Source organism: Vulpes lagopus, chromosome 1 (assembly GCF_018345385.1).
Source record: "Vulpes lagopus strain Blue_001 chromosome 1, ASM1834538v1, whole genome shotgun sequence".
NCBI classification, from domain to species: domain Eukaryota; kingdom Metazoa; phylum Chordata; class Mammalia; order Carnivora; family Canidae; genus Vulpes; species Vulpes lagopus.
Window position 1 is genome coordinate 62,070,649 of NC_054824.1, and position 22,873 is coordinate 62,093,521.

Sequence of the window (22,873 nt, forward strand, 5' to 3'; positions counted from 1 at the left end):
GGGAGAGGGAGGGTCTTTCTCCCCCGAGGGTGTTAGAGATGAGACTAACACGCAGGAAGGCTTCTTGGAGGTAGCAGACAGTGGAGTCGAATCCTAAAGGTCTAGCAGGAGTCGGTAATAAGAGGTGTAGGGGTAAGGGGTAGAGCTCCCCTCTCCGCCCCCCGCCCCAAGCCGAACAAAGAGGCACCACCCGGCTTACAGTACAGGAGGGGAGGAGCTGGGAGAGTGGGGAGGTCCGTAGAGGCGAAATCACGCAAGGGCTTCAGAGCCTGCCTTTATTCTAAGAGCAACTGGGAGGGTTTGGAAGGAGTGCACATGAAGAGTTTGAGAGACTCCTCTGGCCTCTGGGGAAGAATGGGTGGGAGGGGGCAGGAGGCTTAACACACACGGTCCGGTAGAAGGAGACCGAGGGCCGAAGAAAGCGGGGGGCGGGGGGAGGGGCGGCCGAGCATCTGAAGCCTTTCTCGGTCCCCGCGGCTCTGTGCGCTGTCCCTCAGCTTTCTTTGCTTTTATGGAAGGACCTCAAAAAGGGCTGGGCACCGGCCAAACGCTCACTGAGCGAAACGGCCCAGAGCCCCCTCTTGTTTCGGGGGCCCCCTGGCTCAGGCGCCCCGGGATCGGTAGGGTGAGGCGGGAGAACTTAACACTGCCGAAACCGTTACCCCTCAAAATACACACCAACCTCGGCCGCTTCTGGCAGCAGCCTCCTCCGCCCATGACCTCATGCTTTAAGCTCCCATATAGCCTTCCCCCGCCCTGTCCCCACCCAGCGCCCGAGTGGGGGTGGGGGTGGGGGTGGGGGGCAGCGGTGAAGGTGTGGGGAGGGGAGCACCTCGTTGGTCTTGCGCCAGAGCTGGGGGAAGGGACGAGACGACCTCCCCCACGCTGGGGAAAAGGAAAAAGGAAAAAAAAAAAAAAAAAAAAAGCATGGTTTAACTTTCCCCTGAGCTACAACTACTCGCTGTCCGGTGGGCCCCTCGAGAGCGAGATGCCCCGGGCCGGCTCGAGGTGGTCGGTGCGGCCGGGCCACTTTGGTTCCCATTCCCCGCGGCCGGGAGAGACGCCTGCGAAGGCCGCGGCCCCGCGCTGCACCGACCGGCGGCCGCGCCTCCGCGGGGCCCCGGGGCCCGTCCGGCCCTCGCCCCCCCTGGCGCCGCCGAGGCTTGAACCCTCGGCTCGCCTTTCAGCCCGCGCCCTGCCCCCTGCTCGCAGCTGCTCTCGGTTTGGGTGCAGCGGTTTCCCCCGCAGAGGAGGAGGAGGAGACAGCGCGAGGAGCGACTCCGGGCTCGGGTTTCCGCACCAATGCCGAGCAGCCCCGGGCGGCCTCCGGCGGCCGTCCCTCCTCCCCGGCACCACGTTCCACAGTCATGGCGCGTGAGGAGGGGCGAGCGCGCGCCGCCGCGGCACCCGCGCCCCCTCCCCGCCCTCCCCGCTCGGCCCGGCTCCTCTCCTAGGCAACCTCCCTCCCCGGCCTGCAGCGCCGCGGAGATGGAGCCCCCTCCCCAGAGAGCTGCGTTCGCAGCGCCGTCTGCAGCGCCCCCTCCCCGCCCCCATCGGGGCGGAGGGATGGAGCCGCGCGCTGCGCGAGCCTCCAGCCCCTTCCCGGGAGCCCCAGCCCCTCTCCCAGCCCCGCCGAGCCCGGGTGCGGAGGGGGGAGGCACAGGCCGCCTCTCCGCACTCCACCGAGACCTTGGCGTCTTTGCAGCCCCTTAGCAAAATAAATAAAGCCCCCAACCCCAGTCGTTAAATTGCAAAGCTCGTTACAATAACCGGGACGGCTACGCAGGAAGCAATCCTGCACTGGTCCGGGTCTAAGGCGGCAGCTTCCCGGCCACGCCGCCTTCTCCCGGGCCTCGATTTTCCGGTCACGCCGGAGAGTCCGCCACACCCCGGGGGCTGACAGGTCCCGCGCGGGGCCGCCACTCGGTCCGCGTCCCCCGCCCCATCCTCGTCCAGAGTCTCGCCAAGCCTACAAAAGGTGCGACCTCACGCACCAGCAGAGCACACAAATAAGGTCGGCAGCGCATCGCCGGGGAGGCGGCGAACAATGCGCCAGGCTGCCCGCGCCCGCCTGAGCGCGGCGCCCGGGGGGACAGGGGGCGCGGGTGGGGGCCGGGGCGGAGGACCCGGCGGCCGCGGCGCTGGACACCTTACTTCCTGCTTCCCCGCCCGCGGCCAGACCCAGCTCTGCGGAGGGATATCTCTCCCCTCCTCTGTCCCTCTCTCCCTTCCCCCGCCCTCCCCCCCCTTTTTGCTTCTGCTCCCCCCCCCCACCCCGCCTTTCTCCTTTTGCAAGAAAATAATTTGACAGTCGATTTGCTGACAGGGGAGGAATTTGCATCCTGGATTTAAAAAAAAAAAGGCCGAGAGGAGCTTGGGAACGGTTGCTAGGGGTGGGTAATGGGTGAAAAAAGGGGGGCGCCGGGGAGCGGATAAGGAGGGTTAAGGGAGGGGGCGAGGGTGGGGAGCAATGCAAAAGGTAAGGCCAGGTTACCGCTGCTCGGCCCCGAGTGGGCTGCGGCCGGGGGAGGGGCGAGAGATACATATGTATTTCTGTCTCCCTAGCACACCCCCTTCCCTCTAAGCGATGGCTGAGAGGCGGTGCATGCAGATGGGGAGTAAGTTTCCTGAAGGGGAGGGTGGATGCACGCGCGCGGCCCCGCGCTGCAAATTTCCACCGGGGAGGGAGAGTGGCTGGATGCGGAGAGTTTGGAGTTGCTTGCCGCGGAGGGCAGGAAGGGGAGCAGGGCCGGGAAAGGGGGCTGGCGGGCGCTATAGCTGGGAGTAAGTTTCCAGGATCGGGAGAGCCTGCACGCTTGCACGCTAGTAAGTTTCTGGTTGGGGAGGGCGCGTGGGGAGGAGGAGAGGGAGGGGTGCATGTATATAGAAGGGGGGAGGGGGGAGCAGATTTCCTGCGGGGAGGCTGAATGCATATGGAGAGTAGATTTCCTGAAGGGAGGGTGGAGGCGTAGACGGACCGAGTAAGTTTCTTGCTGGGGTGGTGGCGGAGGTGGTGGGTTGGTGCTTTGGAAACCCGGAGCTTCCTCCCCGGGGTGGGGGAGCATGCTGTTGGGGGTGGGGTGGGGGCGGCGCAGGGCCCTGTTCCCTGCTGGGGAAGGGGCTTGCATCTGGGGAGTATGTTTCCTGGCGGAGCGATATTTGTTTACAGGCTGAGGGCAGTACTGTAAGTGAGTAGCGCTTCGTGAAGGCGGCTCTGACATAAATTAATATTGAAATTACTCCATCAGCTCTGCTCGCCCCCCAGCTCACCCCCCAAGCGGAGTCTGGTCTTGTCGGATTGCCCATGCACTTGTTGCAGAAACAGCCAAGGTAGGCAAGAAGCTTATTAAGTTTCATTAAAAAAAAAAAAATTAGTTGGGGGATGCTCCGTGAGAAGACGGGGGAGGGGAAGGGGAAAGTCCCCCCCCCCCCCACTTCTTTACTTTCAGTCTGTTAGCAGGGCCTTCTTTCTGCTTCCCTTCTTCTCTTGTCCCTCTGCGGGCTGTCCAGCATCCCGGCTAAGGGGGGAGGGCTGAGATGGGCGCTATAATTGGCAGCCCCGGCTTAAACGATGGTGGTGTTGGGGTTTGCAATTGAAGGTTGTGATGTTATAAAGCCTTCATTCTTCCAGCCAAGAAACCGCAGGACCCTAGGGATGTGCCTTTTGGGTTTTTGACATGATGCATATATGTATGTATATGCGCCTGTAGGCTCCTTGGGGGCTGGATACTCCCCCAAGCTACAGTGGCCACCCAGATAAGAGAAATGTATAAGGGGGAGAGCCTGCCCCTTCACTCCCTAACTTCAGTTTGGTAGACTGGGAAGTTGCTGCTGGTGGGCTGAAGAAATAGATATTTAAGAATAACACAAAACCACCCATTCACTGGCGGAGGCCGAAAGCACCTGGCGGGCAGCCTCTGGCCAGCGCTGGGTTGGAGCATGTGCGCCTGCCATCCTTAGGTTAGAGAAAATGACTTCTGGTTCTTCCGTGTGCCTTCGGCTGGTCTGTTAGAGCCAGCTTTGTGGAAACTCTGCCCCAGACTAGACAGGGCTTTGGCAAGTGAAGTGTTGAGCGGGTTGCTAACAGCATGGCCTGGACTGTCTTGTGAACTACATGGAGGTGATGCTTAGGAATGATGAAGCCAGGGGTGTCTGAAGAGTTGTTTTTTATAAAAAAAAGCCTCCCAAAGGCCGGCTGGCTTCACTTTTTTAGCAGGCCATGGAGGAGAGCTTTAAGGAATGAGTTTTAAGTTGTCCCAGTTGGTACAACCTTCTGCATCATTTACCCTTTCAGGAAAGCAATCTGGTGATGGAAAATGTGGTTTTGATGCCCACTGTAAGAATAACAAGCAGCCCTCCACACTTAACCAGTTAACCAGCAGTCTTTGCTTCTCCTTGCCTCTCTTTTCCTGCTGGTTTCTGCACATGAGTTGGTAGGTTTTGACTGCCAGGTACCTTGATTATGCTGAGACTTTTAACTTTGCCAGGATAATTTTGGCACCAGGGACCCAAATTCGGACATGTTTAGTAGGGTCAGGGAGTAAATGCTAGGTGTGTGGTTAACTAAAGTTGGTTAAGCTTTGTGCAGTTCTGTAGACAGGCTCAACTCTAGCAGAGGAAAAAGTGGGTTTTAAAAAAAGATCTCCCTACATGTTACTGATGGACAGTGCTTCTCTTCTTTCCTCCCTGTCATCAGATTTCCAGATTGAGAATTTGATTTTTGGCAGCTTGAGAGTTGAGTTAGTTGGGAATTAAATATTACTGCCACTTATCAAATATTCCTAACTAGGCATTAGTTAAACAAATTTGCTATTATTTTTCCCTGCTGAGAATCTTAGTCAGAATGGTGTATATGCTGGGAGGGTAAACAAAATCTTTATGTGTGTTTATCCCAGGGTAGTAGGATTATTTACATGCCTACCCTTGAAGCCAAGAGCAGTCATTCAGTTTTTTTTTTCTTATATTTATGAGATTTATTTTATTGTCTTGCTTTGGCCATTAATCAAGTCACAGTAGCTTTTCTTTTTTTTTTTTTTTCTCTTTTGCTGAGAATGTTCTTGTGGTAATAAAGGTTTGAAGGCCCATGAATCATAATTCATTCTTTTTAAAATATTGTGGTGATTGTCAGGATTTGATTTATAGGAATTGATACCGGGAGTGACACACCTCTTCGGGCTCCGCCCTTTTAGGCATGTCCATTTTCGCCAAAGGATTGTTTAGAAGCCAGCTTGACATCTCAAAAAAAGAGCATTTCCCTTCTGCTTTATGGGCATTGAGAATATTAATTCTGCAGGTTCCATGGTGAACATGGGTCTTTTCACAGCTTGGTAAGCCGGCTTCCACATAGCAGGCATGTGTTAATATCACACAGCATTTATGCGAGCTTGCTGTGAAAACAGTTATGCTATGAACTGTGCGGAAAGAACTCAGTTTTGCCTCCTTTAACTCTCTTGGGTCTGTGGTTTTTGTTGAGGTAGGACCTTTCATTGTAAAAGATGGGACTGCTGCTTACATAATAAAATGCGTGGTCACAAAAACAAAGCTTATTTATAATTTGCTTTTCCTCCTTTGATAGTAGGTTAGTCATAATAATCAAAAACATTGATTTTTTTCAGTTTTTTTTTGAAAGTCTAGGGCTTCTCCATCAAGTTGATTAATCAGAAAGTGTTACGTTGGGTAGTTGGCTCAATTTACAGCATTTGTAAAGTGACAAAGAACTTTTAAAGGTGATTTGATTCTCAAAGCAGGGAGAAAATGTTACTGAAAAGAAAAGTTGGGAGGATAGCCATTGCTGGGTTTGGGATTTTTTTTAAATCTTCAAAATGCATATTTGATCTATGAGTTTCTTCCATCTCTGAAATTCTGTGACTTGGGTCTTGTGGAGAGAGGTCTCAAGAGGTCTCGACAGGCTCTTCCTGGGCCAACGGCCAAATTGCTTCATGGACTAGGACGAGTTGATTAACTTCTGTTTTTGTCTTCTCATGGAGAGAGCGGATTTGTACCTTGGCATTCCAAAAAGAACTCTTGAGTAGCTTGGTAATCTTGACTGTCAAATACAAGGAAATACTTAACGAAAGTCCACCACTGTCTTTTGGGGGGAAAAATGGCATGGTTGTTTCCATTTATATGTGCCAGTAGTGTGTGGGGCACATAATCCCAGGAACCCAAAATAATTTCAGTTAATCTTGGAAGTTTCCCCTCCAACCCAGCTGGCTTACCTGTCTAATTATTCGTGGTCAAGTCTAAGGTTAATCAAGCTGGAGCTGCTATTCCCCCCCCCCCCCCCCCCCCCCGCCAGGAGGTAATCCTGGGAAGGAGTGGGACACCAGAAAGCCGAATGTGTTACCTACTTTCTGTGGAGATTCCACTCTACCACATATAGGTAGTTGGGATTTGGTCGTATGTTTGTGAGAGAGCTCATAATAATGATGTCATATTTCTGTCATTCCTGGGATATCCTTTATTTCACCATGGGTGTTTTTTTGGGGGGGAAAGCTCTTGATGTTTGACTTTGAACATTGATATGAAAAGTGAAGGTCCACACAAGTGGCTCAGACCCCAGGCAGTACACATGGATGCTGGTGGTTTTGCTCTAAAAGCAGTTGAATTCAGCTCATTTTATTTATGACTTCATAAAACTGTGATTCAGGGAGAAGGGAGGATTAGAATCAGCTGGGATCTTGTGGATTAATAATATTTCTGAATTTGCATGTTGGAGGAGAACCAAAGAAATAAAGGGTAGAGTAAAACATAGTTGATTTTTTTTTCCTTGTGGGGAGAGGGAGACAGGAGTAGCTGGTGTCTATTTATTGGCATATGCTTGTCCACAAGGGTACTGTGGTATTTTAAGGAATAATAAAGTTCTGGTAACATAAAATTTAATCCCATGGCTCTTCTAATACTTTTTTTTCTGGGTTAAAAAGAATGCAGAGCAAAAAGACCTATGATATTTTCTAAGAATTTTTAAGTACTCACGGTTTCTGCTTGTAAGGTCTTTTGGTTAATTTGGGTTTTCTGAGCCAGAGGATGGTTTTTGTGTTTTCCTCATTGAATAGGACAACAAGCTGGGGAGTGGGTGGGATATGCTGAGCTATTGGGGTGTTGGTGCAACAACACTAAGTAGTTTTTTTTTATAAAGAGGAAGGGGAAAAGAACCAGTGTGCCTAAATGGCAGTGATAACTCTGGGCTCCTAGAGATGACGATTATTTTCATGCCATAACTGGATCTACTATATTGATTGGTATATTTAGCAGCTACTTACTGAGGACCTATTATTCTAGGCGTTGTCTTAAGGCTCTGGGAATATGATGATATTTCAAACAGACACAGTCTCTGGCTTACGGTCCAGAGGGGTGCCAGACCTGTACAGAAATATATATTGCAAAATGTGATAAATGTTTTGATGAGACTGCAGGGAACAGTGACCTGGACTTACTTAGCTGAAGTAGCCTAAAAAGGTGCTTTAAGGTTTGGCAGACGGTACCAGGAGGAGGGGACCCTGTATGCAAGGACTTTGACTTTGGGGAGATCTTTGGGGAGATCTAAAAAGAGGAACAGGTGGATAAGGGGGATGAAGAGAGGGCAGTGTGAGGTGACTGTGCAGGACTCTGGAGGACTCTGAAAAGGTTGGATTTCATTTGAAGTGTAGTGGGAAACCACTGAAAGTTTCCAGTGGGAAGTGACACTCCCAAATCTTGATAATGGGGCTTGCAGTGGTGGAAAGGAGAGGAGCTGGTGAGGAGATGATGGAGTGGAAGGAGCAGGTGGGTGTGAGATGCACTTTGGAGGTAGATGGGGAGGGTCGCTGATGGGTTCGAAGGTGGCTTGGGAGAAAGAATCTAGGAGAGCTCTGAGGGTTGTGGCCTGAGCAGTTGGGGGCCTGGGTGGTGCTGTTTGCCCAGATGGGGAAGATTGAGAGAGGGAGGGGAACAGAATCAAGCCATTTTCCTTTGGGTGCTAAATGCCTGGTAGAGTCAAGGTGGAGGTGATCAGGTAGGCATTCTAACAGTGGTGTCCTGCACCAGAGGGGTAGCCACGCATGAGAGAAAAACGTGGGGCCATCCAGAAGACTGGATGAGATGCCCTAAGGAGCTTATACATAGAGAAAGAAAGGCTCTTTGTGTGTGTGTGTGTGTGTGTGTGTGTGTATGTTGATGTGTTGTTGGGGATGGGTTGGTGGCTAAATGTTTCATGAGGTTGATAAGGCCAGAAGAGTCACCACTGGATTATTTGGCAAAATGGAAGCCATTGGGGACTTTCCAAAGAACAGCTTCAGTGGAATGCAATGGATAGGGTGGGGGCAAGATTGGAGGGGTTGGCAGGGGACTAGGAGGTGAGGAACTGGTCATAACTGGTCATAGCATGTATGGACAACTTTTTGGCAAAGTTTGATTGTGAAGGGCAGAGATCTGGAGCAGGAGCTGGGAGCATAATGGTAAGGGTTTTTTGGGTGCTGGTGTTGGCTTTGTATACTGATGGGAAAGATCCTGGAGAGGGAGTGATTGATGAGAGCAATGGGTGGGGTTGGGTCAGCTGACTCAAGCCCTTGAGAAGGTTTCAGGAAGAATTGGGCTTTGCCTGGGGGTGTAGGGAGGAGGGGTGGGGTGGGGAGGGCCTTCTGTCCTGGCCCAAACCTGAGAAGACAGGTGCAGAGGAGTGGAAGGTGAGGGATCTGTGCTCTGTCAGAGGGTGCTCCAGGCTGAGGCTGCACCCTCCTTGAGAAGGGATTTGGGCTCAAGACTTGGCACCAGCCAGAGACTTTCAAGGGTTAAGACTGCATCAGAAAATTGTACTGCATTTTTCTCAACATTTGCCTGCATTACTGAGCAGCACAGAGGCAAGAGCAGATTCTTTTGCTTGAGGAAGAGTCTTCAGTTAAAGTAATTTAGACCTCCCGTTAGATTTATTTGAAAACTATCATCGGAAAAAAACAGCTGTGATTTTCAGCCCCGTTCAAAAGTTGGTGGGCAGTGTCATGTTTTGAGCAAGAGGCTCCAAAAGAAAAAAAAACCAACAAAAACCAGAGACCTCTCCTTCAGGCTACCTTTCAGGAAAATGTGCCACCGACTGCCAGCCTGGGTGGCCCTCACCCGTGGGGTCTGCATGAGAGGTGGGTGGCGGAGGAGGGAGTCTGAGGATCCGGGTTGGGGTCCAGTGCCCTGGGCGGCTGGCTCTGGACAAGGCGGCCTGCGCATCTGTAAAAAGAGGGTGATACCATCTGCCGCCTCTCCTCGTCGAGTTGTGAGGATGCCATCAGATAATGTACGGAAAGTGCTATGTAAACTGTAAGAGGCATCGTGCGCCGACAGCAGCGAGGTGAATTGATCTGCAGCCAGATCTCCTTTGCAGATAGAAAACCTGACAGCCGCCGGGACTCTTCCTGAATTTCCCAAAGCCTCTCCTCAAACCTCGGGCAGCAGCGAGCCCTCTCCCTCCTGCTCCCGCCTGGTAGCCACTTTCTCTTCAGGGAGGGGGCGGGTTTCAGGCTCTCTGTGCTCCTGTCAGCGAAAGTGCTCCTCCCCTCCCGTCGGAAGGCTGGCCTGGCATCAGCACTGCTGGCAGTGACGTGCCCGGCACCGTGGGTTCAGACTCTCCATCCCGTACTCAGACTTGAGACCTGCCCACCCACGGCCACAGGCGAACTTGGCTTCTGAGCTGGGTGCCGGGGAACCTTGAGCCTTGAGCCTTGGCTGGAAACCGGACTGAGGTCTGAGGGTCCTAGGAGGGCTTCATTTGCATTCAGCTTTTGTTTTGCAAACGGAGACTGTTCCAGAAAGCCGAGTCTACCTAAAAACAGCCCTCGGCCCATTGGGGTACTGTGTGTGTATGCTGAAAGTCATTTTCAGTTTTCAACAAAAATACCTTGTGCTTTTCACTAATCAGACCTCTCGCTTCTGAGCCAGAGGGTAAGCCTTCATTTATTTATTTTTTTAATTTTTGAACGAATTTTTATGATGGGAAAACTTTGAATGTAACAAAAGCAGACTAGTGTAATGAACTCCCTTGTCCCCGGTCACCTAGATTCTGCTGGTACCGAGATTTTGCTCACCTGTGGATAATAGGGCTTCTTGTGTTTGTATAATAAATACAAGTTGTCAGTTTTGAGAGATCAGTGGAACTGATACCAGTTTGGTTTCATAAAGGAGAAAATAATCAACGAAAAATCAGAGAGAGAGGAAATGGATGCCATTGAAATAACCAGTGTTTACCTAGCTTTTTATTGGTCCAGAGCCTCTTTGGCACGTCTTATTTTATCTGACAACAGAAGCGACAACCATAGGAGGTTGATATTCTCATTTTACAGCCGAAGAAAGTGAGGCTCAAGATGTAGAATTGAAAAAAAAAAAAAGTGATTAACCCAGAGTCACATGTCCAGCCAGCATCCAGAGCCCTGGTTTAATGCCAAAATTTGAATGGTCTCCAAACGTTGTATACCCTCAAATAGATAATGCTATGCAGTATTCAGTAAGAACATGGCACAGAATATATGCAGAGGATCATGGAAACCAAGAAGATACTCTGGGGACTTTGGGCTACTAACTCCCAGTGACCTTAGTTGGAAATACTCAGATGATTTAAGAATGTTTTGGGCATCCCAATTTTTAAAAACTTGCGTTGTCTGGCTCATTCTGGAGCCCACAGCTTTAAGGCTGCCTCGTAATTAAAGCCAAAACTTGACTTTAACAAATTGCATGGCTGTTCTCCATCAGCCTCCTACCCTTGGCCCTGTCCTTTTAGTGGGGCTCCTAAAGTGGAGGAACTGGGACAATCCATGGTGGTTTCTAGACAGCTTTGCCTTTGGTTTCCAGGCTTTGCCTTTGGACGTGCTGGGCCTTGAGCAGTTTCCTGCCTCTGAAAGCTTCCTGCGGGCCCCTGGGGGTCTTTGTCATAACAGGGATTGCTCTGAGGGCCTCTCCCCTCCTCTTGGGAAACCACCTCCAACCTACCTCCTTTGAAAGATGTTTTAAAAAGGAAAAGAAAAAAAAAAAAACATTGAAGTTGATGCACAGGAGTTTTAATAGGGGTGTCATTTGAGTGCCCTCTGATGTCATCACAATGGGAGATACCAGACTCCCTTAAAATTCAACTCAAGGATACCAGTAATGAGGCTGATTCTCGAGTACTGGGGCTTGTTCACTTTTCTTTCTTAATTGGGTGAACACATGTGAGCTGAGGGGGTTTTCTGGGAGCCACAGTAGGTGAGGACATTTAGAGGCCTCTTTTCTTTTGAAGAGTCTGAGCTTCTTTAGAAATTGGTATTGGAATTCAAACAATTTCACTGTGCATACACTCATTCCTTAACTCTTTCTTGAGGGCTCTGTGTGCCTGGTCGTGGGCCAGAGCTGTGGTGTGGGCTATGGGAATCCCTTGGGCTCCCACTGCCCATGGCTCCCGGGATGCTGTTGTCATACGGACCCACCAGTGTGTCTTGCACCCCTTGTACACTGTCCTGGGGAGGGCAGAACTGGGTCATCACTTGTTTTGAACCTGGCACCACTTACTGCAACATAAATGCTTATATATTTAAGAATCGACTGGGGTTTTTTGGTTTTTGTTTTCCCTCTAGTTCTACTGCCCCCCCCCCTCCCCGCCCCACCTTGGTTCTCATTGGAGGGAGAAATCCAGGCCTCTTTGCCATCAGGGTCAGCTCTTGCAGCCACTGAAGGGGACCAGGCTAGAGAATGTTTCTTTCCCCCTTGCCTCTCTCCTGGCCTGGCAGCCTTTAGCTGGGGTGGTTTAACTGAGCTCTCAAATTCAAGTGCAGCCCCATCCCCCATCCCTTGTAATAAGTGACATTTTGTTAAATCAGTTATTCGAGGCCTTATCTATATTTCTGTCTGTGCTGGCTTAGTCAAAATAGGAAAGAGAGTGAATATTAGATTTCTTTACCCCCCCCTTTGAGCAACTCTACATTAAGATTTCCGATGCGGGGGGGGGGGTGATGTGTCCTTGAAGAAGTAAATGCTGCGTGCAGAAAAAATGTGGAGGGCTCTGACTTGTAGCGAATGCTGTTTTTCAGCAGCTGTGATTTTTCCATTTTTCTTTTTCTTTCTGTTTTGATTAGTGGAACTCATTGTGCTCCGGGGTTGGGATTGCGTTGGGGGAGGGCGCGGAGGGAACAACATTTTACTGGGCGAGCCGGAGTTGGGGAGGAGGAAGGAGGGAAGGGATTTATTGAAAATATATGTCTACTTCTGCTATGATAAAGCGGCAGGCATGTAAAAATGCAACGGGGAAATCATTATTGTGGTAATGTAGGCAGAGCTCCGCTTTCTCATTAACAGAGCTTAGCTCACGTGGAGGAGGGGGCGGCCGGGCTGCTTTGAGAGTTGGGGTATTCAATAATAGCAGAAACTCAGGGGATTGTCTCCATCCCCCCTGCTCACCCCCTTCGGCTGCCTTCTCCTTTCTTTCTCCGATCAGTTTGTAACCTTTTTTAAAGCTGCTTGTCGGATTTCATGGTCTCCATTGTCACCCCTGCCACCCCAAAATGCTGGAAGGACTGTTTAATTTTTAAAGTTGGAGGGAATTAAAATAAATTTTCTCCTGGGAACTCAGGGAGAATTTTGGCAACACATTGTGAGTCAGAGATTGGATTATATCCCTTGCATCCCGGAGAGCGCCGACAAGAGGCTATTTAGGGGCTCAGGAATTTGCATATGCTGTGGGGTATCCAAATGAGGGTTTCAGATCGCTCTAGGAGTAGTTGCCACTGTTTACAGAGAGCTCACTGTGTGTGCCTGGCCCTGTGCAGATGTGTTAGTCACTTCAGCCTTACAGCAGTTGTTAAGAGGCAGATACGATGCTTCACACTTGGGGACACTGAGGCTTGGGCCAGTTCAGCACCTCGCTTAAGGACAGGCAGGTGCTAAGTTACCAAGCTGGTCTCCAGCTCCAGGACAAGCCCCCCAAAGACTGTCTAGCCACTTTCCCTGTACAAACGTCTAGATTCTAGGAACCTGGACAAAATAGAGCTACCACAAGGCCTGCCATTGACAGTTAAGAGGAGTGTGCTCGAGATGTTCATGAGAACCTTTCCCAAGCCCCTGGACAGAGCTGTCTCTCTGACTAAGATAAAAGTTAGTGGGTCACATCTTTGTTAGAGTGAGCGAGTGCCCTCCTCTCCCTACTGCCAGGCTACGGTGACTTTGTCAGTGCTGGCAACTTGTTCCTCAGACGTTTTGGAGCGCTTGCCCGGCACTGGGATTGTACCAGTGGCTGGGCATACCAGGACAAGTAAGAGAAGGAGCTCAGCGTCTGGTGGGGACAATTGGAACACATAAATCTCGTACACAGTGGTGCCTGCCTAGAAGAAGATCACCTGTCAGAAGTACTAAGTGGAGAGGCTGTGGGGAGCAGCAAGAGAAGTCTTCAGGGAGAGGTGTTCTATAGGTGGGGTTGTGTGGGTTCAGTGGGGGCTTGCCAGGTAGGCAAGTGGGGGGAGGGACTAGCAGGTAGCATGGTGAGTATAGGAAGCAAAATAGAGTTTGGTTTTACTGAAACATCACTTCAAAGCTTACCCATCTGGAGTGCCGGGTGGTTCAGTTGATTGAACGTCCAACTCTTGATTTCAGCTCAGGTTGTGATCTCAGGGTCATGAGATGGAGCCCCATGTTGAGCTCAGTGCAGAGCCTGCCTAAGATTCCCTGTCCCTCTGCTTCTCACCCATGGCCTGAAGCACTCTCTCTCTCTCTCTCTCTCTGGAAAACAAAACAAAACAAAACAAAAAAACAAAAAAACAAACCGCTTACCCATCTAATCTTACTTTCCATCACCTTCAGTTTAATGCTCTAGAACTGTGCTGTCCAATATGGTAGCCATTAGCCATGCATGGCCATTTAAATTTAAGTTAATTAAAAGTTAAAATAAAAAGTTCAGTTCCCCAGTTGCACTAGCCACATGTCAAGTGCTCAATAGCCACATGTGGCTGGTGGCTACCATATTGGAGAGCATACATACAGAACATTTCATTTGTGCAGAAAGTTGTTAGGTAGCTCTGCTCATGAACTTTTTGCCCTGTGGCTTCTTCTGCACAGAATGTTTTCTGCTTTGTTCCTTGTCTGGATCACTTCTACTTCCTCCAGAGGCCTTTTCTGAGCACCCCAGGGTGGGTGGCCATCCCAGTGTCCCATCTGGATTGCAGTGGTCCCTTTCTGTGTCTGTCCAAGAGGACTTTCAACTTCTAAAGGGTGTGGGCTAGATCTTGTTCATTTTTGTGCCACATCTTGTTTATCACTGTGTCCCTAGCACCTGGCCTAGGGCCCGGCACCTAGGAAGTTCTTGGTGATAGTTGCAGATGATGAGGCTGGAGAAGTAAGAAGGGATTGGGCTGGGAGGACTTGATACCATGATATGAAGCTTGGCCTTGACCCCATAGACAATAGGGTAGTCTTGGAAGGCTTTGGAGTGAGGAGAGGTGTGTGGGAAATGGGGATGAGTCAGATTTATGTATTACAAAGGTTGCTTAGAGGTATGGAGGGTGGACAGGAGGGGCTAAGCCTGTAGGCCAAGAGCACAGTTAGTAAAGTATTAGAAGTATAGGAGCAGGGAGGTAAGGTTCTGCACTCTTAAGCTGTGCCAGTGAGTTTGAAAGAGTAGCATCACCATCTTTCCAAGTCAGGGTTTCCATTTGTCACCATTTTGGATGCTCTCGTTGGTTTCAAAGGGAAATTGCAGAAGGCATTCCCTTCCTCTTCTTCTGGGTCCCTCAGTCTCATCCTTTTGGAGGCCCCCAGCTGCTCTCTACTTTTGTGAATGGGCTTCCCTCCCCCCGCCCTCCCCCACCACCCCCTCCCCTCCCCTGCCCTGCGCTCACCTGTTCATTTCTCATCAGGGTATGTTTTACTTTGTAGGGTTCCATGTCTGTACTACTGTAGAAATCAGAATCTCAGAGCACAGAGGCTGGGGTTCCAGCCTGGCGTCGTCTTCAGCCCAGGATGGATTCTCCTCTGAGGACATTTCTGGGGGCCTACATTTAAGAAGTTTGTGGAGAGTTTTACAAAGGAGACTGGAAAGTAACGGAGATCAGCCTAGGCTCTTTGAGGGGGTCAAAGGACCCAGGATGGCAGAATGAGAGAAGCATAAGAGGGTCATTTTCTTTGGGAAGGTGAAGTAGTGTGCTCTGGCCATGGTAACCTCAGCCTGTGCATTTTGGGATAGGTAACAGCTACCTCCTAAGTGCGGACACATGCCATCATTTTATATATATTACCTCATTTAATCCTCACGGCAACTCGATAGAGAAGGCACTGTTCTCCTTAATCATACAGGGGAGGCAGCCGAGGGTACAAAGGGGTGGATGGGCTTCCTCGAGGTCTCATGGTTAGTATATTGCAGAGTAGGGATTCAAACCCAGGAACCCAGACCTGTGTGACTGTAAAAGCAGCTGCTTCTCCCCCTTCCTCATCCTGCCTCATTTAGCCTTACCTGTCAGTGTGGCCTGAGTTCAGTTCAGAATGTGGCTGGGGTAACATGGAGGAAGGGGCACCATGCTGACCCTTGGAGGAGTGGGTACCCCTGAATAGCACTGTAACTCTCAGAGCCTCATTTCCCTTATTCTCAGTACCTTTGCTTTCCTGGTTGAAAAGATTTATTTTAAGAATCCAAGGCGAGAAAGGATGCACAAGTGCTTTGACAAATATAAAGCCATATACATAATTGTTTTCTGAAGGAGCGAAGTGCTGTGATGGTTGAGTCCCAGTGCTATTTCTGGGTTTTGGGCATGGTGTGTATGTTTGTGTGTGTGTATGTGTGTGTCCCACAAATCTTCCTTGTTAATTTCCAGACGTATTGGGGCCTGGACATGCTCTAAGGTCCACCTCAATTGTTTGACATGATTTAGGGGAATGGTTGATGTCTGGGCCTTTGACCAGAGCTGGAGTGCTCTGCATGACCTTGGGAAAGTCATTTCACCTTCCTAAACCTTGTCTTGAGATGGTCGCATCAACTCAGAGGGATCAGAGGGATGATTAATGCCAGAATATGTGTATAAATCAGCACCTTGGGATCCCTGGGTGTCTCAGCGGTTTAGTGTCTGCCTTCAGCCCAGGGCATGATCCTGGAGACCTGGGATCGAGTCTCACATCAGGCTCCCTGTGTGGAGCCTGCTTCTCCCTTTGCCTCTGTCTCAGCCTCTCTGTTTCTCTCTGTGTCTCTCATGAATGAATGAATGAATGAATGAATAAATAAATAAATCTTTAAAAAAAACAAAAAACAAAAAATAAAACAAAACAGAAAAACAGCACCTTGTCAGCCAGATAGTGACTTGGTTTTGTGCAATGGAAATCATGGACTTCTTGGTCTGTTAAGTAGACTCTTGGCCCATTTCCTTTCATGGTCAGAATGTGATGGCTCAGATTTACACAATGTTCTCCTGCTTTTAAGATCTGGAGAAGACATGGGATTCAAAACTCCTTTGGACCTAAGGCTTTTTCACTGATGCTGTGTAAATGATAAGTGAAAGTTCATAATTTTTATTTTGGACAGGAAGACTATAAATAGTACATGACAATTAGAGAATTTGGAAAATATTGATAAGTATAAGGAAGGAAATAACAGTTGGCTTTTTAATTTCTTCCTGTTAACTTTTTAATAATTTCCTTCCAGTATTTTTTATAGGCAGCTGGCAATTAGTTAGTTGGTGATTAATAGTTTAAGTTCTGAAGTTAGACTGCCTGGGTTTGGGTCTAGGATCCTTCACTGCATGGAAATAACGGGGCTGGGGGAGATGAAATGAGATGACACTTCTTTTGTTTTTTTAAGATTTTATTTATTTATTCATGAGAGATACAGAGAGAGAGAGAGGCAGAGACACAGGCAGAGGGAGAAGCAGGCTCCATGCAGGGAGCCTGATGTGAGACTCGATCCCAGGACTCCAGGATCACGCCCTGGGCCAAAGGCTGTGCTAAAGCCAGCCTGAGCCACCTGGGCTGCCCCTGAGATGACACTTGTAAAGCATCTGGGGCTGTGTCTGACACATAGTAAGTTCTCAATAGACATTAGCTATGATATTTATGCCTTAAAATAGTAATGGGCTAATTTTGAATGAGATTTAATGTTAATATCTTGCTCGTTAAATATTCTTTGGATACTTTTTTAATAGTTTTTTACTCTATTCTCATATGGATTCTATGTTCAACAAATATTTATGGAGTACTTACTGTGTACCCGGGACTGGGTCCCTTAATTTATTTAATTCCTATTATTGGAAACTTAGCTTGTTTATTATTTTGACATCCTTGCTTCGATCTACATCCTTGTGCATAAATCTTTCATCACATCTCAGATAATTTTCTTAGGATAAATTCATGGAAAGGAGAATTAGCTATGTCAAAGACAGTGGGTGTTTTTAAGGTTCTCAGGAATATTTCCTAATTGTTCTTCAAAACATTTTTAAAAATTCATTTTCATTCCTACTACTAGTGTGTGAGAGTACCAACCTCACTTCATCAGTTCTAATATTCTTTTTCAAAAAATGATTGTAACTTGTATAGCCTAGGTTATCCTTTAAACCATATACTACAGTTTTTCTCTGGGGCTCAATTTTTTCTTGCTGTGAGGTGGAGTACAGGCGTCTCTTGGTGTGATAACTACTATTTATTAATTTAGCAAGATCTTTGGATTCCTATTGTGGAAAGATTGTGCAGATGACCTGAATTAGTATTAAAAGTGCTTCTTTCAGGGGCTCCTGGGTGGCTCCCTGCCCCCTAGGGTGGGTTAAGCAGCTGCCTTCAGCTCAGGTCATGATCCCAGGGTCCTGAGATCCAGTCCAGGTCATGATCTCAGGGTTCTGGGATGGAGCCCTGTGTCTGGCTCTCTGCTCAGTGGGGAATCTGCTTCTCCCCTCCCTCTGCCTGCAGCTCCCCCTGTGTGTGCTCTCTCTCTGTCAAATAAAAATACATACATACATACATATTTTTTTTTAAATTTAAAAATGCTTCTTTCAACCGAGTTAGAATTTCTTCACACTTATTAATTTCTCACACTTTTAATAAGTGTGCTTTTCTCTCAGCACACACAATGGATTTGACCCAGGGCACAGTATGGGTTGGATAGCAGGTTTGTATCAACAGGTGAACAGCATTCTTCACTCACACAAGTAATTGTTGCTCATAATTGGCTGTGGAATTATGGGGTCCCTGTCCAATGTTTTAGGAATTTGTTCTTTCTTTCTTTTTTTTTTTAAGAATTTGTTCTTTTTTGAAACTTTATAAGAAAATGAAGGTTACTTTTACCTCCCATGGGCATAATAGTGCACAAGTTTTGTAGGAACCCAAGGATTGAGAAAAAAGTTGTTCTACTGAGAATGCTGAAAAGTATAAAGACAATGAAAACCAGTCAGCATTCCATCATGCACACAGAATTTGTTGTGTTTTTTTTTTAAATGATGTATTCCCTTTCTAGTAGTTTTTTCAGCATATATATCTTTTCATAGTTGTAGGTAGGCTTTTTGTGGTGTTTGTTTGTTCCATTTTAGAGCAGACCCTAAATTAATCCTTTAACCATTTCCTGGATGGTTCAAGCTATTTACAACACTTACACTCCATTTAACTCCTTTATGCCTTTTATGGTCCTGTGATTTTAATTCTTTTTCTATATGAAACCCCACAGGACATTGTTTTTAAAAGTCAGTAATAATTTCGATTAATCCACATATTTACTCTTTTAGTGTTCTTTATTTCTTCCTGTATGACCATGCTCATTTTCTTCTCTCAGATTAATTTTCTTCTTTCTGAAGAATCTGTTAGTTGTAAGTGTGTGCACGCGCATGTGGAGAATGTCTGCTAGTATGAAATTCTCTCAATTTCTGTTTGTCTGAAAATGTCTTTGACTTTTGTATTTGGAGGATATTTTCACTGGGTATAGAATTCTAGCTTGCCTGTTTTTAATCCTTTAAAGATAACATTATATTGTCTTCTGTCTTCTTTCATTTCTGTTAAAAAGTAATTTCTCAGTTTTATTGTGTTTCTTTTGAAAGTAGTATTTTTTCTCTTACCTTTTTTTAAAGATTTTATTTTTTCATGAGAGACATAAGAGAGACAGAGACAGAGACATAGGCAGTGGGAGAAGCAGTCTCCCTGTGGGGATCCTGATGTGGGACTCTGATCCCAGGACCCTAGGATCATGCCTGAACCGAAGGCAAATGCTCAATCTCTCAGCCACTGAGGTGCCCACCTTTTTTTTTTTTTTTTAAAGCAGTTTCATTATACAGTGCATAATTGTGGTTCTCCTTGTATGCCCCGTGGGGTTTGGAGAGCTTCTAGAATTCATGGCTTGATTTTTTTTGTCCCATCTTAGAAAATTTGGGAGGAGTTTTCCTCAAATACTGCTTTTGCTCAATTATTTCTCTCCTTTTCTTGGTCTTGCATATGTTAGACTCTTTCATGGCATCCTGCATGTCCTTGAGGCTTTAAAAATTTTTTTTTGTAATTTCTGTATTTATTGTATTTTTTATGCTTCATCATAAATATTTTTTCTACTGATTGTACACTTCCTTAGTCATCTCTTTACTCTTTGTCAAATGTATCTAGTCAATTCTTAATTTGTTTTTTTATTGTTTGTAAATGTTTTATTTATAAAAATATATTTTTTGATGGTTTTTAATGGTTGTATTTTTCTCTTGATTTGGTCCTATTTCCTGATGCACTTGGTAATTTTTGTTTGAATGCCATGCATTTCAGATGGAAAACAGAGAGGCTCAGGATGTTGTATCACTTGATTTTTGTGAAGGGCTAGTCTACTTCTGATCTGCCCTTGCTTTTAGAGGGGGTAATGTATTAGGGTTCTGCTTCCTTGAATGGCCCTGATAGGCACAATTTGTTTCTCTACCTCTGTGAAATTACCAGATCTCTACTTAGCTTTTCAGTTTTTTTGATAGTTTGTTTCTGCTTCGATTTTTAGGGCCTAGCCCTGTACACACTTGTTTTAGGTGTCAGCAAATTACTTGAGGGGAAATTGACATAGAACATTGGGTTCACTTATAAGTGGTTCACTTTTCCCTGAGATCTTTGCTCTGAAATGTGGGATATCTTTAAAGCCTTGAACTCAAGCTTTTGTTTCCTTGTCCAGGGAGAAAGCTGCAGCAAGCTGTAACTTGCTACTTTTTACCTTAATGTTTGTTAGATCAGCAAATGTCCTGAGGAGAAAGTCAGTTACTGATACACACCTCACCAAGTTTCCCTTTCTTCTAGGGGCATGGTCCTTCTTGTTCTAGATGGCTTTTTGTACTCCCATACCTTCAAACAGTTATTATTGTTATTACTATTATTTCGTATTTTATCTACCTTTTTATACATGTTCTACACAGGAGGGTTAATAGTTGTGATAGTTGAGAGTGAAGTATAATTTTTTTTATCTTTTATTACTTAACATTTTAAGTATTTTTTATGTCTTTAAAATTTTTTTCGGGGATCCCTGGGTGGCGCAGCGGTTTGGCGCCTGCCTTTGGCCCAGGGCGTGATCCTGGAGACCCGGGATCGAATCCCACATCGGGCTCCTGGTGCATGGAGCCTGCTTCTCCCTCTGCCTATGTCTCTGCCTCTCTCTCTCTCTCTGTGTATGACTATCATAAATAAATAAAAAAAATTTAAAAAAATAAAAAAATAAAATTTTTTTCATTGCGGGAGGGGGGCGCCTGGGTGGCTTAATCAGTTAAGTGGCTGATTCTTGATTTCAGCTCAGGTCACGATTTCAGGGTCTTGGGATTGAGTCCCACATTGGGCTCCTTGCTCAGCAGGGAGTCTGCTTCAGGATTCTCCCTCTCCCTCTACCCCTCTCACCCGCTTGTGTGGGCACATACACTCTCTCAAATAAATAAATAAATCTTAAAAAATTATTAGGTGATTTTTAATACCTGCACAAAACCATTTCTTAAGGCTTTTATAATCTACTCAATCATTCTACTGTTGGATGCTTAGGTCATGTCCCATAATTTACTTTTAAAAATAATGCTGCAATAAACGTCTTTGTGCCAGAGCATTTTATTGTATTTTGAAAGTATGGAATTTGAATTATCAGAGTTGAAAGTATTAATCAGTAGTGATTGTTTTCATGTGTATGTCATGCACAAAAATATAGAGCTTTTCTATCTCAGATGGTTCAGAGAGAAGCCTTCCTTTTCTTCCTTCCTTCCTTCCTTCCTTTCTTTCTTTCTTTCTTTCTTTCTTTCTTTCTTTCTTTCTTTCTTTCTTTCTTTCTTTCTTTCTTTCTTTCTTTTCTTTCAGATTTTATTTATTTATTCATGAGAGACACACAGAGAGGATCCCGGGATCCTAGGATCACGCCCTGAGCCAAAGGCAGACAGACGCCCAACGCTGAGCCACCCAGGCGTTCCAAAAGTGTTTTTATTTCTTTAAAAATGTTATTATACAAAATATTCTTATAGCATTTATCATGTGCCAGACATTCTTTTATATGCTTTATAATACTAATTTTAATTCTCCTAAGAGCCCTAGGATGGAGGTACTAATAATAATGATAATGATTTTAAAGATGAGGAGTCTGAGGCATAGGAAGGTAGATAACTTGCCCAAGGTCACACAGGTAACTTGTCCAAGGTCACGCAGCTGAGCCCGTGCTTTCAGCATCTACTCCATACCACCTGGAGCTAATTGTTCTTATTATTTCTTTTCTACCCATTTTAGGTTATTCCAGGGCTTCCCTAGCCTTTTCTTAATTGTCCTTCTCCCCCACCCCTCATTGTGGTTGCTGGGGGATGATGGTGAATGTTGGGGGGGGGGGTGCCAGGGACAGTAGTTGCTGTTGCGACTGGGTCTGTGCAGTGGCAGCTCACTTTATAGGTTGACCAAATAAGCCTGCCTGGTGGCTCGCAGGAGTCTGTCGGGGATCCCTGGTGTGGATTTAATGACAGGGAATTCTGCTGCCACCTCTGGTTTGACTGGCTCATGTTAGCTGGCCCTCTGCTTTTACAGTTTAGACAGGAAGAGTGAAGTAATCCTTTTCTTCTCTCCCTTCCTCCTGTTCCACCTAAGGGCAGGATAAAGAGTAGTTAGAGAGCCGTAGGAAGGGCTCTCCTGCCCATGTGAGCATCAGGGTGGCCACAGGGCAGCAGGGGTTGGGAAGATGAAGCACTGGTGCTTTGGACCTTTGGAACTACAGGGTGTGGATGAAAAGTAAAGAACCCGTTGACATTTGTCTTTCTGCCTCACTTTGGAGCTTTCTGTTCTTTTCCCCCTATATCTCCTTGTTCCTCTCTGCCTGTTGGGTCTCCCTCATACCCATTCCCCTCGTTTTTCTGTTTTTCTGCTCTTCTCCACTTGTGGGTCTAATGTGGATTTGGGGGAGAGGGAGGTTTGGGGCGTGCCTGCTTTCCTTAGGGTTGTTGGGTTTGGGACTTGCAGTGGTTCTCGTCAGAGAGAGCTTTGTGGGAGAGGTGGCTTTGAGCATGTTTATTAAGTCGTACCAAAGGAGATATGGAGGAAGAATGTTAGGGTAGCAGGGAACTGAAGGAGAACTTGGCCCTTATGCTCACAACCCTTCAGTGGCCCCTGCCTTAGTGAAAGTCAGTGTCCTTGCAGTGGTCTGGGGACACTCTGCTCCCTCCCCCACCTTGCTATTGTGACACTTTCTTCTACTGTTCTGTACTTTGCTCACTCTGCTCCAGCCACACCGGGTCTCTTAGCCATTCCCTGGACATACCTGGCATGTTCTTGCAGACCCAGGGCCTTTGCATAGGCCATCCTCACTGTTTGGATTGCTCTTCCAGAACCTAGATACCCATCTGCATTGTTCACCACCTCCCCCTTTGAATCTTTACACAGATGTCTCTTTCTCATTGAGACTTTCCACTGTATTCAGCACTACACCCTGAATTGCCCACCCCCCTTAATGCATTTTGCCTGAATTCTCCATCCC

At 47.2% G+C, this 22,873-nt stretch overlaps 1 protein-coding gene across 21 annotated transcripts in view; it reads left to right on the forward strand.

Moving 5' to 3' along the window:
- The first annotated feature begins 1,420 nt into the window (after window positions 1-1,420).
- TRERF1 (transcriptional regulating factor 1) overlaps window positions 1,421-22,873 on the forward strand; it is a 209,989-nt gene continuing 188,536 nt past the window's right edge. For 14 of the 21 annotated variants that reach the window (XR_005990218.1, XM_041770728.1, XM_041770837.1 and 11 more), the window contains exons 1-2: window positions 2,662-2,826; window positions 3,249-3,330. The gene's annotated coding sequence lies outside the window, so the exon portion shown is untranslated. Of the gene's footprint in view, window positions 2,015-2,257; window positions 2,394-2,485; window positions 2,619-2,661; window positions 2,827-2,919; window positions 2,982-3,248; window positions 3,331-22,873 lie in introns of those variants that run through there. The other 7 variants (XM_041770769.1, XM_041770776.1, XM_041770750.1 and 4 more) reach the window with 7 other exon arrangements.